Genomic DNA, 18,115 nt, shown 5'->3' with positions numbered 1-18,115 from the left:
TTTCTTGACGTAATACAATGAAATCTAAGACTTTTAGACTCCAAAATTATGCAAATCACCAAAAAGGGTTTTTTCCCTTCTAAGACATGAAATAGAATGCCCTAATACAAATAAACTAAAAAAATAAATAAAAAACAATATCCTAAATGCAATCAAGACTCCAAAATCGTATGTTTTTTGGAGTGTAGCCTCCTAATCAACACTTGGCGATATTGGATAATCCTAATATAGCTTGGAATGGATAGATGAATAGAGCTAAGCCCTAAGTTAGTCCCCATTTTTGGTAATGCTAAATATATTCAAGTTAAGAGCTTACCTTACCCTTTCCAAATCATGTGCCATTGGTTCTTTTTTTCGACCTAAAATTGCGGCTTTTTGAATGTAGGTAAGCTATCTCGTCTGTTCGCATCCTCACTCTATTGTCACATTAGAATGGTGCTTTGCTAGTGTGGGATGGGATGAAGAAAGATCTCTCTATGCATAGATGGAGTAAAAAGAGATGGCCTTCATGATGGTTCTCTCATTTCAAGGAGAGGGAGTGGGGGGAGAGAAGAAGCTAGTGAAAGAGGAAAACCACAAACAAGACTATGCATAGATGGAGGTAAAAAGAGATGGCCTTCATGATGGTTCTCTCATTTCAAGGAGAGGGAGTGGGGGGAGAGAAGAAGCTAGTGCAAGAGGAAAACCACAAACAAAACTATCTAGCATGCATCCATCAACCAAAAAAGATCTAATATCATATATGTAAGAAAGAAGTGAAGAACTCACAAGTATTCTATTTCAAGGAATAATTGTGTATTAGTGTCAAGAATGACTTACATACAAGTGACTATTTTTCACATGGCCAAACTTCAAAATAGTCTACCCTCTATTACTAGTCTTAAGCAAGTATACACATGAAGTCCTTGGACTTTCCCTATTTGACATTAAGCTCAAGGTAATTCCACTTTCTATGTTCTAGTGTCATCTTACAAAGTCATCTTACAAAAGATAAGTACCCAGTCAAGTGGGTAATATGGCAAAACACCTTTGGTAGGTGAAACCATATAAACCTTTGTAGTGGTTAACAATATGTATATATGTAATCAAGTGAGTGCATAATAAATTATGTATCACATTGAAAGGATTTTGTAATCAAATTACAAGCTTCATGATGGGGTAAATCATGGGGCAAGGTAATAATTTGGCCATCAATGGTGAAGAAACAAGTTCCACATGATAGTAAAAATAGTTACACATGATGATTTTAAAAATATATAGCATATTGTCTTTGAAATAGTCCTATTCACTTTCACTATGATTTTACTTTGTAAAAAAAGGAAGAAAATGTGGTTGATGAAGAGGAGAATTTGTATAGAGAAAAAAGTTATGATGGTATGACTTTCAATGATATAGAAATGTAAAAGGAAAATGGGAAAGATGATTTGTTAAAAATAAATGAATTAGTCTTGTATAACGTAAGTCATGTACATGGGAAATGTAGCAAGGAAATGGCATATGAGAATACATCTTCAATGGACATGAACCTTAGAAGAACTCCATTTTACACTCAAGTAATGTCTCACAGTGTGGAAAATGGCATATGAGAATACATCTTCAATGGTCCACATGAACCTTAGAAGAACTCCATTTTACACTCAAGTAATGTCTCACAGTGTGGAAAATGAATGTGAAGGGGAAAATTTACAAACACTATATAATGGTAAAATTTTCTCCCCCAAACGACATGGGAGGCCAAGGGAATGCAATGTGGGACTTGATGGTATAGAAAAAAATGATTAGTCTTTATACATATTTCTTCTTCCAAAAGATGAGAAAGACCAAGTAAAGATGAGAAAGACCAAGTAAAGAAGTCATTTTGCAAGAATTTTTGATGCCATTTGAAATGTTCGAAGGTGATTCCTTATCACAGGATCCTTTTTTATTTCTTGAACAAATAATTAAAAACTCACAAATACACCAAAAATTAAAACAAAGACTTTAATCAAAATGATATCAAAGAGCATAGAATATCATAGCATAACATAAAACAAGAGGAATAGAATAACATCACCATCAGGACGACAGGATTGGGTGCAATCTCTCTCTCTCCCCCCCCTCTGCCGTGTAGCTCTACTTCCATGACATGAGTATTTAGAGAATTGTATTGCATGAAAATAGCCCAAGGGGCTAATAATAGTTTTGCATACAATTTGGGCTTGCTTTTCCCACTTTTGGGTTTTGCCTTACATATTATTAACCATATCAAAGTTCCTAAGGTTTGTACACATAAAAAAACTTTTCCCAAATATAAATGTTGAAGAGAAAATGCTCCAACAGCAACATCATGCTCATCGCTATCAATGTCATAACCTACAAGGTAAACTCAGAGGTCCTAACATGGCTCGGAGGCTGATTAGGCATGGCTCAGAGGTTCTTATGGACATGGAATACCACAAACAGACTCAAAGGTTTATTAACCAAGCATGGCTCAAAGGCACAAAGGCATGGCTCAGAGGCTCGGGTGAACATGGACTGCAATAATAAAACTCATACAACACCTAAATTGGTGATCCTCGCACTCATCAATAATAGAACTCATGCAACACCTAAATAGACATAAAATTCTAATACATGATTAACAAAATGATCTTTGTCTTCATGCCACCGCTTAATCCATCATCCCTACGACACCTCAAACGGTATCCTCGTATAGTGCGACACCTCATTCGGTACCCTTGCACATCTCATGCCATACAACACCTCAATCGGCACCCTCCTAATAATCATAGACATAATTCACGTTAGCTAAAAAATTAATTGAACACATCAATTAATCCCAGCGTCGTTTGAGATATAGGCAACCATAAAATCAAAATACACGTACCAATAGGCACACTCTTTCAATAGGCACGACACACACGTGCATCCTCGATAATATAATTCCCAGTGCATAAGAGTTAATTCTCATATCATTCCCTCTTGCTTGGGTTGCAAACTATCCATAGTTGCGTAAATCCATGAGAGGATGGCTTCACGATTGGTGTGGAAGACTAGATCAACACATAATGCATATGCAATGAACCAATCAAATGAATGTATGTGAGATGACTCTAAGTGTCCCATACCACATAGGCACGTTGCATATACAAACATAGGATGGTAAAAGATAGAAGACATAAATGTATCTTGAGTAAGTATATGAAACCAATATGATGTCCCAAACCACTAAATTAATTTCATACATCACTTCCTTCGAATAGAAGTTTGAGGCAGAGTGGCCGATTCCCTCTGAAACCTAAATTTTGACACAAATTTTCATTATCTTGAAAATTTGTTCACTTAGCAAATTTAAAGTAATCTTAATGATGTTGAATCTATGGTTGATTAATTAGGTTCTTAGGTTGTAAGCATATTATAAAAATACTTATGAAAATGTTTTACAAAAGGGAGTGAATATATATATACCTCCATCGTTGTGGTGTTATTGAAATTATCTGTAAAAGACAATTTTAACACTCCGAAGAGATGTGAATTGTCATGGATTCTATGGATATGGGCTATAAAGACGTTGTTAAAAATAGTTCACAAGAAACTTAACATCATAAGAATAAAAGATAAATTGATTATGGATATAAGGATAGAAAATACTAACCTTGAGTTTAAAAGCTGTTTGAGAGGGTGTGACATTGTAAATAAACAATAGATATAATTGATTGTAAATAAATAAGTCCAAATATATGTATTTACCTTAATGTCAAATGAGATGATAATGAAAGGATTAATTTGAAGTTGAAGTTGAAATAACTTGAATAATAAATATGAAACTTAGCAATCATAAGCTTAAGTTAAGTGTAAGAGGGTCATACCTTACATATATTCGATTGCAAAATGATGTTCTACATTGAGAAAAATGATAAAGCAATGCGAATGGATTGAAATATAATTATTCTTCCAAACCTAACTAGGGTTATATTAAATTATGACCTTATCAGAAATAAAACTTATAGTAATATGGTTTGAAATTATGACCTTATCAGAAATAAAACTTATAGTAATATGGTTTGAAATTATGCGCATAAATATTTAAGCACGATCACTATGGTAAGGATAGAAATGAGAATCTTACTTGGAAGGTGCTCGAATCACTATTGTTGAAAGATAAAACTTACATAGAAATATTGGAAGAATTATTTACTAAGTTATAGAGGGTAGCAACTTACTTATAAGTGTCGAATAGCTTTGCTACAAAATACATCATTAAAAGGTTACAAATATCACAAGCATATGTGACGTTTTAATTTGCTATGATGATTAAAATTGTGGAAAATGGAGAAACTTACTTGGGTTGTGGACTGCAAAATATCAGTTAAAAGAAAACGCATTGACAAGTAACAATTTTATTTTATGCAAGTTAATCACATTACACAAGGTGAATACTTAACTGGTGAATCATTAAAGATTTTGCATAGAGTAATCCATAGGTTAGTTTCAATTCATAATATAATATCAATTTATAAAATTTAGAAAGCGTAGTTACTAATTAGCTTTCACTTGCAATTCATAAAAAGTTGAAAGCTCGTATGTCGAAGAGTAGGAAGAATAATATTTGTTGATGTCAAAAAAATCAGCGAATAATCATGGATCCAAAAATCTTCAAAAGCTATTGCTCAAGAAATGCATCCGATGTAGATGATAACTCCTTAACACCGAAATAAATCCAAGTAATAACTCATTGAAAAAGTCCTCTTAAGAGTCCAAAATTGTCCAAGAAGAAACACCAAGAAGTTTAGTCCATTTGTTGAAGTATGCATAGGAACAACCTCTATGCAATTTGTAAAAGAAGTGGAAATTTTGTAGTTGCGAAGTATTGCCAAAAAATCTCATTGAAAATATCCTTCTTTGAAGAAATGAAGGACTGAATTTGCAAGATCGTAAAGCTTAGTAATATAAACTTTTAAAAGCCTTAAATCATAAGCTTTGAATTAATAGCAAGGCTTCATGGTAATTACATGCACATAAATTAAAAAAAGTATAAGCTTGTAATAATATAAGCTAGTAGCTCAAGAGAGAGAAGAGGGGAAAAATCGCCAACCACTTTTTTTGAACAACATCGCGCGTAGATAGTCGAGATGTTTTTTTTTGTCCATGATTTTTTTAATAAAAAAATAGCATTATTATTCCTGATCCATTGGGTTGTGCAACCCGAATGGGAAAATAATAAATTTTAAAGATTTTAAAGGCTCCAAGAATAAGCGTCATTTCTGAAAGCTCCTGGTTGGCTGCCTACGTTGCCGAGTATGGTATGGTGCTGCGTTTTGCATCTTATGCGTAACAAACCTGCATGTGCTTACCTCCTTCTCCCACCTTCCTATTGCCTTTATTTTTTGCAGGTTGTTACTTGCGTTGTGCATGTTGTTACCTGCGCTTCTCCCTCGTTCCCCACCTTCCATTGTTCTGGAAGCTCTTGGTTACCGATAGTTGCCTACATTTTCGAGTATCGTATGGGCATCTTTTGGAAGCATCGCATGTTGTGGATGCTTCATATGCAAGCGACCCTTCTCCCAGTTATTCTGGAAGCTCCTAGTTTCGCTATTCTCAGTATGTTATAGTTCGTGTTATTTTTAGTATGGTATGACCATGTGGATACCGTGTCTGTGCATGATTGATGCATGATGGTAGATCGGCATCCATCTTCTGCGCTTGTTTGTGATGAAGGGGTACCGTCCTCTTCCACTGTACCCCATGCTTTTCCTTGAATAATCACCCCTCCAAAAGGTCCCCATACTGTGCGTAGCCTCTGCGCAGTGAAGAGCAAAGCATGATCATTCAGTAATTTTGAACATACTTTTCTCTGAATTTGGTAATGTCAATGTTGGCTTGCTTATTTGGATATATACAAACTGAACGATTGTTGGATTCATGCATATTATCTTTTCTTATAGTTGTAATCTCTGATTACATAAAAGGGACATAGATTCTTATAGTTGTAATCTATGATTACATAAAAGAGACATTTGTGGTGTTTATTATATTATATTATATTATATTCATGCTACTCTCTGCGTGTTTACTGTAAAAAATAGTAAATGTATTTTCATGCTACTCTCTGTGTGTTTACTGTAAAATTTTCATTTTCATTTTATTGAATACGATGTACTTGTTGATTTTTCCCTGTTTTTTATCAGAATTATTTTGGTTAGTTTTTACTTTGAATCGTGCAAGTCTCTTATATCTAAGCTTAATATAACCAATTAAAAAATGATCACTGAGACGTTAAAATTTGGACTTTTGTCATGTTTATTTTGATTAGCTGTTTTAACAATTTTTGTTAATTTTATGATAAACATAGGGCATGCTTCATTCAATTTTCTTCTTAATTTCTTCTAAACCAAACATTAAAATAATTGATTTTTCCTGTCTAATAGTCTATTTTTAATGATTCTAAAGGTTTATTTTTAAACACCATCAAGAAAAAAAGAAGAATTGAAGCAAAGGTGAAGCTAGATTTTAATATTTTTTTTTTGGTGATGCTAGATTTTCGAAATTATAATCAGCGCATGGAATTTTTTTTATTTAAAAGAATTACCTTACAAGATTTGATTTTTTCCTATCTACAAGTAATAGTCTTTTTTTAATTGAATTATAAAAAGATGATGCAATTTCAAAGAATTATTCGATATATTTCTTTATGATCTACCATACTAAAACAAAATAATGATAAGCAATTTAGGCAATAAGCACCCCAACCTTTTTTTTAAATTAATTAATTGATATAGGTTGGTATCAATAAGGTTGTTGAGTGGGAAAGGACTTGTGATTAGGCAATCGGTTCAACCTTTTTTTTAATTAATTAATTGATATAGGTTGGTATCAACAAGGTCGTTTAGTGGAAGAGGACTTGTGATTAGGCAATCGGTTCAAGTTTTGACTTTTGAGATGTTTATTTATTTTATTTATGATTCAAATAAACATCGCAAACATTGGGCGTGCTGATTTTCTTCATGTACGTAGACAGAAAATTGTTATTTTTAAAATATATTTAAAGTTTATATTTTTACTCTCTTTTATTTTGTATCTTTTTTTAAAGGTTCAAGCAAACTAGATGACAAAGGAAAAAAACCAATACAAAATGATAGAAATGCAAATTCAGAACCTTCGGTGCACAAACTCCCATCTTTCCCAAAAGAGAAAAAAACAAGACTCTTTGAAGTGTCTGTAACGATTTCTATAGGAAGCATTGATATCAATCTATCAGCCATGCATTGACCTTGGTGTCTATGAAGAAAATGAAGAGAGAGTTGAAGAGCTTATGCCTTGTTTACATGCTACAAGTCACTCGTCAACAAGAAGAGGACAATGGGTTGCAAATACATGATGAAGGGGTGGACACCTTGTTGCAGGACTACAAAGATGTGTTTGAGGAACCAAAATTCTTGCCACCTATGCCATAGAGCTTGAGAAGGATGCAAAACTAGTCAATACGCCTCCCTATAGGTTTTCTAAGGTTGAGCGGGGAGGAGGTGGCAAAGCAAGTGGAGTAACTTTTGGAAATGGGGTTCATACAACCAAGCCAATCACCCTTCACTTCATCTGTTTTATTGGTGAAGAAGAAGGATGCATCTTATAGCATGTGCATTGATTATAGGGATCTCAACAAGATCACTATAAAGAATCAATATCCCATTCTAAGGACTGATGATTTACTTGATGAGTTGAAAGGAGTAAATTTTTTCTCCAAGATAGATCTCAAGTAAGGGTCCCATTAAATAAGGATAAAAGAAGGAGATGAGTTTAAGAGGCCTTTCGGACTGAATGGGTCTATTTCAATTCATGGTCATGCCCTTTGATTTATCAAATGATCCGTCCACATTTCAAGCTCTTATGAACAAAATTTTGAAGCCATTCCTCTACAAATCAGTTTTAGTCTTCTTTGATGACATACTTGTGTATAGAAAGTCAAGGGAAGAGAACTTGATTCATGTGGAGCAAGTGTTGAGGTGTTGAGACAACACAAGTTATTCATGCCAAACAAAGCAAGTGCACATTTATTTCACAAGAGGTGAAATACTTGGGTCACATTGTGAGTAATGATGGCATTAAGATGGATCCCAAGAAAGTACAATGTGTAAAGGAGTGGCCTACGCCCACCAACACACTCTAACTAAGGGGATTCTTGGGACTATCATCCTTTTATAGGAGGTTCATACACCATTATGCCCACATGGCTGCCCCGCTTACTGATAGGCTTAAGAAGGAAGCATTTTTTTGGGATGTCATGGTGGCTGATTTCCAAGAGATCAAGAAAGCACTAATTTCATCCCCAATATTGGTTTGCCCTATTTCTTCTAGGCCTTTCACTATACAGGCGGATGCAACTGGGAGAGGAATTGGTGCCGAGTTATATTAAGAGCATGGGGTGATTGCTTATGAGAGTAAAAAGCTCATTGGGAAGGAGAGGGAGCTTCATGTCTATGATCAATAAATAATGGCCATTTTGCATGCTGTGAAGAAGTGATATCACTATTTGTATGCTGTGAAGAAGTGATATCACTATTTGTATGGTGAGCAATTCAAAGTAAGGACCGGTACTCCAATATTTCCTCACCCAACAAAACCTTTATCCAAGCAAAAGAGATGTCTTACTACCTAGCAAAACTATGATTTCTTGATCTCTTACATGGTGGGAAAGGACAATGTGGTGGTTGATGCACTTTCTCGGATGTGGGATTGCACTATACATGCCATGTTGGAGGTGCATCATGATTGGATTCATGAGGTACAAGAGGAGTATTTGGTGGATGACATGGTGGCTGGTCCAATGTTTCAGAAATTAGAGCAAGGGTCATGTGATGAGTATCCACATTTTGAGGTGTGCAATGGGTTGCTTTGGTACAAGGGAAAAGTCTATTTGGTTCCTCACTCATCCTTCAAAAGTTGAAAACCCTACAAGAGATGCACTCTTCACTCATGTGGTGGGTAATTTGGGAGTCTTCAAGACCTATGATAAGATACGAAAGAGCTTCTTTTAGAAAGGGCTTTGGAAGGATGTGCATGACTATGTGTAAAAGTGTTTGCCTTGCCAACAAAATAAGGTTCCCAATCAATTGCCAAGAGGATTGTTGCAACCATTGCCTATTCTGGAAGGAAAGTGGACACACATAGCCATGGATTTCATTACCGGTTTGCCCACTACTAAGCAAGGGTGGAATAGCATCCATGTGTGGTAGTGGATACATTGACAAAAGCAGCTCATTTGATACCCACAAAGGTGCAATATACAACTTCTATGGTGGCTCAAAAATTTATGGAGCATGTGTTTAGGTTGCATGGAATGCCTAAGCAAGTGGTAAGTGATAGGGATGTCAAGTTCATGAGCCATTTTTGGAAGTGTCTTTGATTCCATGGGGACTATACTCACCCCAAGTACGGCCTATCACCCACAAATGGATGGCCAAAACCGAGAGGGTTAACAAGTGGCTCAAAATCTATTTGAGACACTATTGTTATGACACCCAAGCGTCATGGGATAGATGGTTGTACCTAGCTGAATTTTGTCACAAAAACACCTATCACATGAGTATTGGTATGTCTCCATTTGAAACCATGTATGGGTATAAGGTGAATATACCTTCTATTGCATTCAATGAGGAGATGATGAATCCTCAAGCCAAAGAGGAGATTGAGAAGATGTCTGCAATATTGCAAAGCTGCAAGGATAACATGGCTAAGGCACAAAACCAAATGAAGCATTATGCCGATGACTCAAGGAAGCATGTGGTGTTCAAATAAGGAGATTATGTATTCTCGAGAATCCCTAAGTCAAGGTATTCTTGATTGAAGGGAGACACCAATACAAATCCTAATCATCACTTTTATGGACCTTACAAGGTGTTGAGAAGAATAGGTGAGGTTGCCTACCAATTATTGTTACCCTCTACCATGAGGATCCACAATGTGTTTCATGTGTCACACTGGAAGAAGTACGTGGGACCTCAATTGGCAGTGTTTGATGAGATGCCACCTATGGATGAAGAGGGAATGATTCAATATGTGGCAGAGAAGGTGATTGGAATGAGGGAAAGACACCTTCGTAATAATAGGTCTATTGTGTTGAGTGACTAATGAAGAGGCTTCTTGGCAGTCCAAGGGCTTCATATGAAATACCATCTGGAGCTCCTACAAGCAATGGATCATAGTGGAGAAAGTGGGTACAACTATATGGTATTTTTGGACAGCCATATGCATGGATTGGGATGATGGCATGAGGGATGTCATTGCTGTAAGTTTATTGTATGGACAACTATGGCCATTAGTGTACTTCACCACTAATCAATCAAAGATCAACGAGACTCCATGGACTTATGGACATCATAGAGAGCAGTCCATATGTACATAAAATAAGTGGACAACTCTATGTGGAGTTCTCTGGTGTGAGCTACCTCTAGGGATTGCAATGAATGTACTTCCACACTCATGAGGGAAGATAAGAAGATTTCCAACATCCTATACATTGCTCCATACATGGTTTTGAGGATGAAACCTTTGGGTGGGGATGGTTTGTAACAAAGGGGGCTTGGCAAAAAGTATTAATAATGTTGGGCATGGGCCCTTGGGCAATGCTTGGACATAAGGGAAGTCCATGGGCATGGATATGACCGGGCAAGTGTGGGAGCCCAACATTAATAAAGTGTGAAAAGGTGGGCAAGTATATAAGTGAACTAACTGTAATTATGGTTAGCTAATCATTTTACTAATCAAATCATAGTTTCTTGGAGATTCAAGATTTCCATGGCTATGGTGTTACACCCTTGAGTGCATGTGGTACTCCATTATGTGTGCATCTTTCTTTCTCTCTTTCTCCATCACTACATTCTTATTAATGCCAAGTGTCAAAAAATTCCCTAAAAAGTGTATGGAAAAGATCAACTTAAATAAAAATATTCTCTAAAATAAGGTAATATTTTCTTGATGAAAACTCAAGTAGAGGCCCGAATAACTCTCAAAACTTTCTTAGAACTTTGTGCATGCTCAACTATTTAATAGCATGAATCTTCTCAAGCTTCATAATAGGAGTAAAAAAATTTGCAATGACTTTAGAGTTTTTCCTTACATAGCACACTCTTCTTGTGAGCAAGGCAACTACTACTTCATTGAGGGTGGCATCAATAAACTTAGCATATGGGAAATTTTCAATGTTACTAGATGCACAAAGATTGGTTCTATGAGCAATGGAATGGATGGCAATCATGAATAGATGTAAAACTTAACTTCAACCATTGCGAGTGAAAATTCGTAAATGTGAAAAGCTAGTTGTCACGTAGGCTGTAATGCCTGTTGACCGGGCAAACCGAATGGCCATGTTCGGGGTTCAGTGGGAGAGGATGCCCATGCAGAGTCATGGGCGGCCAGGCTAGTGTGGACGGCAGGCCACACACTATATAGCCTGGGGGATGACGGGCAATCCTCATTCTTCCTCTATGGCTGGGTGGTGAGCCAGAGGCCGTCCCCTCTCGTGGTAACGCCCGTAGCGGCGTTACGGATATATAACACTGGTATCAGAGCGTGGTAACGCCCGTAGCGGTGTTACGGATATATAACACTGGTATCGAGGGGATCGTGAGAGTCCGTGCATGAACGGGGGACCGGAGCCCACTCGATGGTTTTCAACCATTCATCTTCTCACCCTTATCTCCACAAGGGAGTGTGTGGAGGGAGGCGACCAAACCATTTTTGGAAGGGAAGAACTCTCTCTCTCTCTCTCTCTCCCCCGGTCACACACAGCAAGCAAAAAAACGCAGGTAAGCAAAAGCAATTTTTGTTTGTTTTTTTTTCTCTGCGTTGAAATTGTCTGCCCGTTGAAGCTTGTGTGTGGGGGGGAAGACACCAGCCCCACTGTCTACAAGAGAATTCGTTGAAGGCGAAGAGAGACCTTCTTCCTACCCAGCTGGCGGCCGCCTCCACCATCAGAAAACTGTAGCCCCGACGCCCCATTCTATTGTCTGGCACCTTGGCACCTTGTCTGGAGAGCTTGCATTGGCGTTGGGGGCGACTTGCGCCTAGGCGGCCAGCCCAAGCGACCAGACCAGCCAGGCCTAGGCGGCCAGCTAGGCGGCTAGCTAACTGGGATTCATAAGACCTATGCACTAGTAAAAAGATAGTTTTATTGGCCTAGTTTGTTTAAGGACGTCTAGACTTATGTGCTGAAATGCAGTAAGTGCCAGGTCAATAAACATGAACGTCTTAAGGTTGGAGGACTACTCCATCCGCTGGAGATTCCTCAAGGGAAATGGGAAAGTATTTCCATGGATTTCATTACCGGTTTACCCAAGACGAGTCGAGGGAATGACTCAGTGTGGGTGGTAGTGGACAGGTTAACTAAAATGGCAAAGTTTATCGACACGAAGAAAACTGTAAAAATGCTAGAGTTGGCAAAACTCTTTATTAAACATCTCTACAAGCTATATGGCCTGCCCGCAGATATAGTGTCGGATAGAGATAGAAAGTTCAACAGTCATTTTTGGAGGAAAGTCTTCAAAAAGCTGGATACTACTCTGAGTATGAGTATGGCAGATCATCTAGAGTCTGATGGTCAAACTGAAAGAGTTAACCAAATTCTAGAGGATATGTTGCGTTCTTATGTTAGTAAGAAGCAATCTAATTGGGAAGCCCTTATTGGAGTTTGCCTATAACAGCTCCAAACACTCAGCGACTAGATTTATACCATTCATGTTAATGTATGGATTCCAGCCGAGATCTCCGATGGCTGTAGGCCTAGAAAAGGAGAAGATTCAATCTGTCAAGGATTTCCTTGAAGATATGAATGATTGTTGGAATTAGGGTTGTAGGAATGCACACACAACTTCAAGAAGATGAGGATGCTTGAGCACAACACAGTAGTGTATTATGAGTGCCAAAAATGAAAGATAACAAGCCCTAGAAGATAATGGGCGTATATACAATGCACGGGGGAAAAAACCTCCTAGTGAGGGAAAAAGTGCCCCGGCGGTCCTAAGTGTGTTCACACACATCACTACTATAATATGGTAACAAATCCCCCCTGGAGTGATGCGGTGAACAAGAGCTAGCACTCATGTATAGGGAAGTGTCTAGCTATGTGGACGAATCCACAAAAGGGAGTAAGCCCAAAGCTTTGCGAAAAGCTTCGAACTTCTCACGAGGCAGAGCCTTTGTGAAAAGGTCTGCAAGGTTATCCTGTGTTGGCACATAAGCCAAACTGATCTCTCCTGCAGAGAGTCTCTCCCTGACATAATGGTAGTGCACCTCAATGTGCTTCGTACGAGCATGGAACACTGGGTTCCGCGCAACTGCCAATGCGCTCTGACTGTCAGTGAAGATGGTGGTGGCAGATGGCTGCCCAACACCCAAATCAGCCATAAGGCGTCTGAGCCACACACACTCAACCGTAGCTGTGAAAGCTGCCCTGTACTCAGCTTCACAACTAGAAGTGGCCACAGTAGGCTGCTTCTTGCTCAACCATGATATGCATGAGCTTCCAAGCATGAAGCAAAAACCACTCGTGGACACGCGTGTGTCATAACAACCAGCCCAGTCAGAATCTGAAAAAGCATGTAAATCTGGCGGCAATGATCCCCCCTTGGGATAAAACAACCCAAGATGCCGAGTACCACTCAAATAGCGAAAGATACGCTTCACTGCCTGCCAATGCTTAATGCCTGGGCTATGCATAAATCTGCTCACCTGTGAGACTGCAAACTGAATGTCTGGCCTCGTAATGCATACATAAATGAGGCAACCAACAGCTGTCTGATAGAGTGTGACATCAAAGTGATCTCCAGCATCATGAAGACTCAACTTCAAACCTGTCTCCATTGGAGTAGCAATAGGCTTGCAGTCTTCAAGGCCAAATCTCCGCAACAATGTTTCAATATACTTTGTCTGACACAAAGCAATACCTCCATCACACTGCTTAAATTGTATCCCCAAATAATGATGCAAATGCCCCAAATCTGACATCTCAAAAGAGGCATTCAAATCAGCCTTAAAATCAGCAATATGACTCTCATTTGGTCCTGTGAGCAGCATGTCATCGACATAGAGAGCAATGATTAGATGTACACCATCCACACGTTTAGCATACAAAGTGCTTTCTGTTGGACTATTCTGAAACCCATGTGCAGTCAAATATGCATGTATTTTTTCATACCAAGCTCGTGGAGCTTGCTTTAAACCATATAAAGCCTTTTTTAACCTGCACACTTTGTTTTCCTGCCCTCTTTGAACAAAACCACGAGGCTGCGATACATACACCTCCTCATGCAAATCTCCATTTAAGAACGCAGTCTTTATGTCCAGCTGATGTACATTCCAACCATTATGAGCTGCTAATGCACAGATGCTACGAACAGTGGTCATATGACATGTGGGAGCAAAAGTCTCATCAAAATCAATGCCCTTCTCTTGAGCATAACCTTTTGCAACAAGCCTAGCCTTATGGCGATCCACTGTGCCATCAGGCTTACGCTTCAATTTGTATACCCACTTAGTGCCAATGGCCTTCTTGCCAGGGGGCAAGTCACATAAAGACCATGTACCATTCTTCATAATAGCATCGTATTCTGCTTGCATAGCAGCCATCCAATTTTCTGAACTTTGTGCCTCATCAAATGAAACAGGCTCACTTTCATCGCACATACTAGAAACAGCCAATGCATAACAATCTGACGCATAAGAGGCACCATGAGAGCCAGAACGAGTGCGACTAGACAAAGGGGCATCCAACTTGCTGTCACGCAAAGTCTGCACCAGCCATCTAGGCATGTTCCTAGAGCCCTCAATCTCTTGTCTCTCATCCTCAAGTGCATCATGCACATCTGCATCAGATATAGGCTGATCTGTGCCATCATTTAAAACCTGCATAGGCTGAAAAACTGCCTCATGAGGTATTGCACTTGACTGTGCACCACTGAAAAGAGGCAACAATGTATCATAGACATCACGTGAGCTGATATCTGTCTCCTTAGTACATGAAACCAAGGGCTGAACTGCATCTTCCACAAATACAACATCACGGCTAACCAAAATGCGCTTTGTCTGTGGATGATACAAACGATAGCCTTTGCTCTCAGCACTATATCCAACAAAAATACATTTGACAGCTTTGTCATCCAATTTTCTGCGATGTTGCACAGGCACTAATGCATATGCCAGGCAACCAAAAACACGTAAATGGCCAACAGATGGCTTGCGGCCATGCCAAGCCTCATATGGAGTGACAACCTGTAATGCTTTGGTGGGACACCTGTTTAGTACATAAGTGGCACACATGACAGCCTCAAGCCAAAAACCATGTGGTAGACTTTGACTCTTAACCATACATCTTGCCATTTCCATGAGAGACCTGTTTTTTCTCTCAGCCACACCATTTTGCTGTGGTGTATACGGCACGGTACATTGGTGTTTTATCCCACGCTCAGCCAGAAATGCATTAAATTCTGAAGACATATACTCCCCCCCTCGATCTGAACGGAGGGTGCCCATCTTACTTTCTGACACATTTTCAGCCATAACCAAAAACTGTTTGAAGCACAAAAACACTTCGGACTTTGCCTTCAAAGGATATACCCATGCATGCCTGGTAAAATCATCAATGAAAGTCACGAAGTAAAGGTAGTTTCCAAATGATGGAGTTTGCATGGGACCACAAACATCACTGTGAACAAGCTGCAGTCTGCGTTCAGCTCTCACTGATCCATCTTTGGGAAAGGAAGCACGCTGCATTTTACCCAATATGCAGCCCTCACAAACATGCTTGACAGGTGCCTCAAGCTTAGGCAAAGAAGACACCATTTCAGATTTCTGCAGGCGCAGCAAACTTGCAAAATTCAGATGACCAAAACGTGCATGCCACAGTTTTGCATTTGAAATAGCCTGCGTATCCATAATAGCACATGCTGAATCCTCTACACATTTGCCATCCATATTGAGCTTATACAGCCCTCGACATAGTGAACCAGATGCTACAATGATGTCACCACAAGAGAGATCATGAACAGTACATCTGTCATCCACAAATTTTACAACCAAACCTGTTTTGGCAAATGCGGAGACTGACAGCAGATTCTTTTTGATCCCTGGCACATACAATGCATCAAAAAGTGTAAAGGTGTTGCCATTTGCAACATTCAGCACAATCTGTCCAACTCCTTTAACGGGATAAGAGGAGTTATTGGCACAAGTGACAGTATTCCCTGTGGGAGCAGACTCAAGGAAAGTGAATAAACTGCGCTGCGAGGTGATATGCTTAGTGGCACCACTGTCAAAGTACCATACATCTGAATCTACTGCAGACATACATGTGTCATGCAAAGATGGGTCATAACTGCACTGCGCATTGAATGCCCATTCTGTATCTAGCACAACATTAGCAGATTCATTGTTAGAAGGAGAGGCATCTGCAACAGCCATACCAGCCTCTTTCTTCTTAGCCTCTTTCGCAGCCAGCTTAGGACACGCTTTGATGACATGATCATTTCCCTTACAGTACTTGCAAAATGTCTTCTGTTTGTCACCCTTCTTCTCATCTTTGTCTTCCTTCTTTGGTTGCGCAGCATTTGCAGATTTCTGCTTACTAGAAGAAAAGCCAGCTTTACCTTTCCCGCTTCTCTGACCAGCAACGAAAGCTTGATCTGCGACACGCATAATATTCCTGTTTTGCCTTGACTGGTCTTCTTGCAGCAAAACAGAAACTAACTCCTCAAATGATAAGGCATTGGGATTGCCTTTCATCATCAAGCGAAGAGTGGAAGCAAAACCCTGATAAGAATCTGGTAGACCATTCAAAACAGTCTACACAAGTGAACTGTCTGACAGGATTTCATCTGCAGAAATGAGCTGCTCTTTGAAATCCTTGATCTTTGTCAAAAAGCTATCCATAGAATCACCTTCGTTCATATGCTCACTCTCCAACTGTTTTCGGAGGTAAGCAACACGAGCCTCATTTCTTGCCTGATACAATGTGGCAAGTACATCCCAAGCATCCTTAGAAGTCCTGCAGGAGCGAATATGTGGGATAATGGTACGTTTGACAGACAGCGCAATCAAGGCATGAGCCTGCGCATCTCTACCATCCCAACGAATCTGCTCTGCTGAAAGTGGTGGTTCTCGAGCAGCTGCTACAGCACTTGTGCCTGCACCATCATCAACAGTACCTGTTTCTGATGTGTTTGCAGCATTCCCAGCCACAATAGGACGTGCATCAATACCCTGCACAATGTTCCATAACCCCTTTGCTACCAATACATGTCGCATCATATATGCCCACAATGGATAGTTGGTGCCATCCAACTTATCCTCAGCAGCCAACATGCGGAATACATCATTGTTGTCAGCCATGGCCAATGACTGTACTACTAGATGTAAATGCTGTCTGTAAGAGGTAAACCTGTATAAAATCGACCTGTGCTATGTAGCACAGCCCAAAACAGACGAATGGGCACCTATCCTGCAGATTTCAATCTTGACAGAAAATCTGCACAGTAGGACGATATTGCCTGCGCAGTACTTGGAATGCAAAAACGGAGGGCGAAATGACCTCAGATCAAAATTCTGAAACGACCAAGCCCTACGGGCTTTCCCAAAGCATATACTAACCTGCAGACGCTCGTGAAATCTCGTCGCAATCGGAGGAGATGAAGCGGCAGGTGCCGGTGATGCTGCCCGGGAGGAGGAAGCCTGCTCTGATACCAATTGTTGGAATTAGGGTTGTAGGAATGCACACACAACTTCAAGAAGATGAGGATGCTTGAGCACAACACAGTAGTGTATTATGAGTGCCAAAAATGAAAGATAACAAGCCCTAGAAGATAATGGGCGTATATACAATGCACGGGGGAAAAAACCTCCTAGTGAGGGAAAAAGTGCCCCGGCGGTCCTAAGTGTGTTCACACACATCACTACTATAATATGGTAACAATGATATGCTCAGAGCCGCACGTGAGAGCATTCGTAGCACTCAGGATCGCGCTAAAACTTATGCGGATAAAGGACAAAGAAAGGTGACCTTTGCAGAAGGTGACTTTGTATTCCTCAAGGTTCCTGCGCAGTCAGAAACCATGAAAACGGGAAAGTATGATAAACTTTCTCCAAGATATTG

This window comes from Cibotium barometz, chromosome 62, assembly GCF_041138505.1.
Source record: "Cibotium barometz isolate CiBa-2024 chromosome 62, ASM4113850v1, whole genome shotgun sequence".
In the NCBI taxonomy this organism is placed as follows: Eukaryota; Viridiplantae; Streptophyta; class Polypodiopsida; order Cyatheales; family Cibotiaceae; genus Cibotium; species Cibotium barometz.
The sequence above is the reverse complement of the archived record's forward strand: the minus strand, read 5'-3'. Positions refer to the sequence as shown.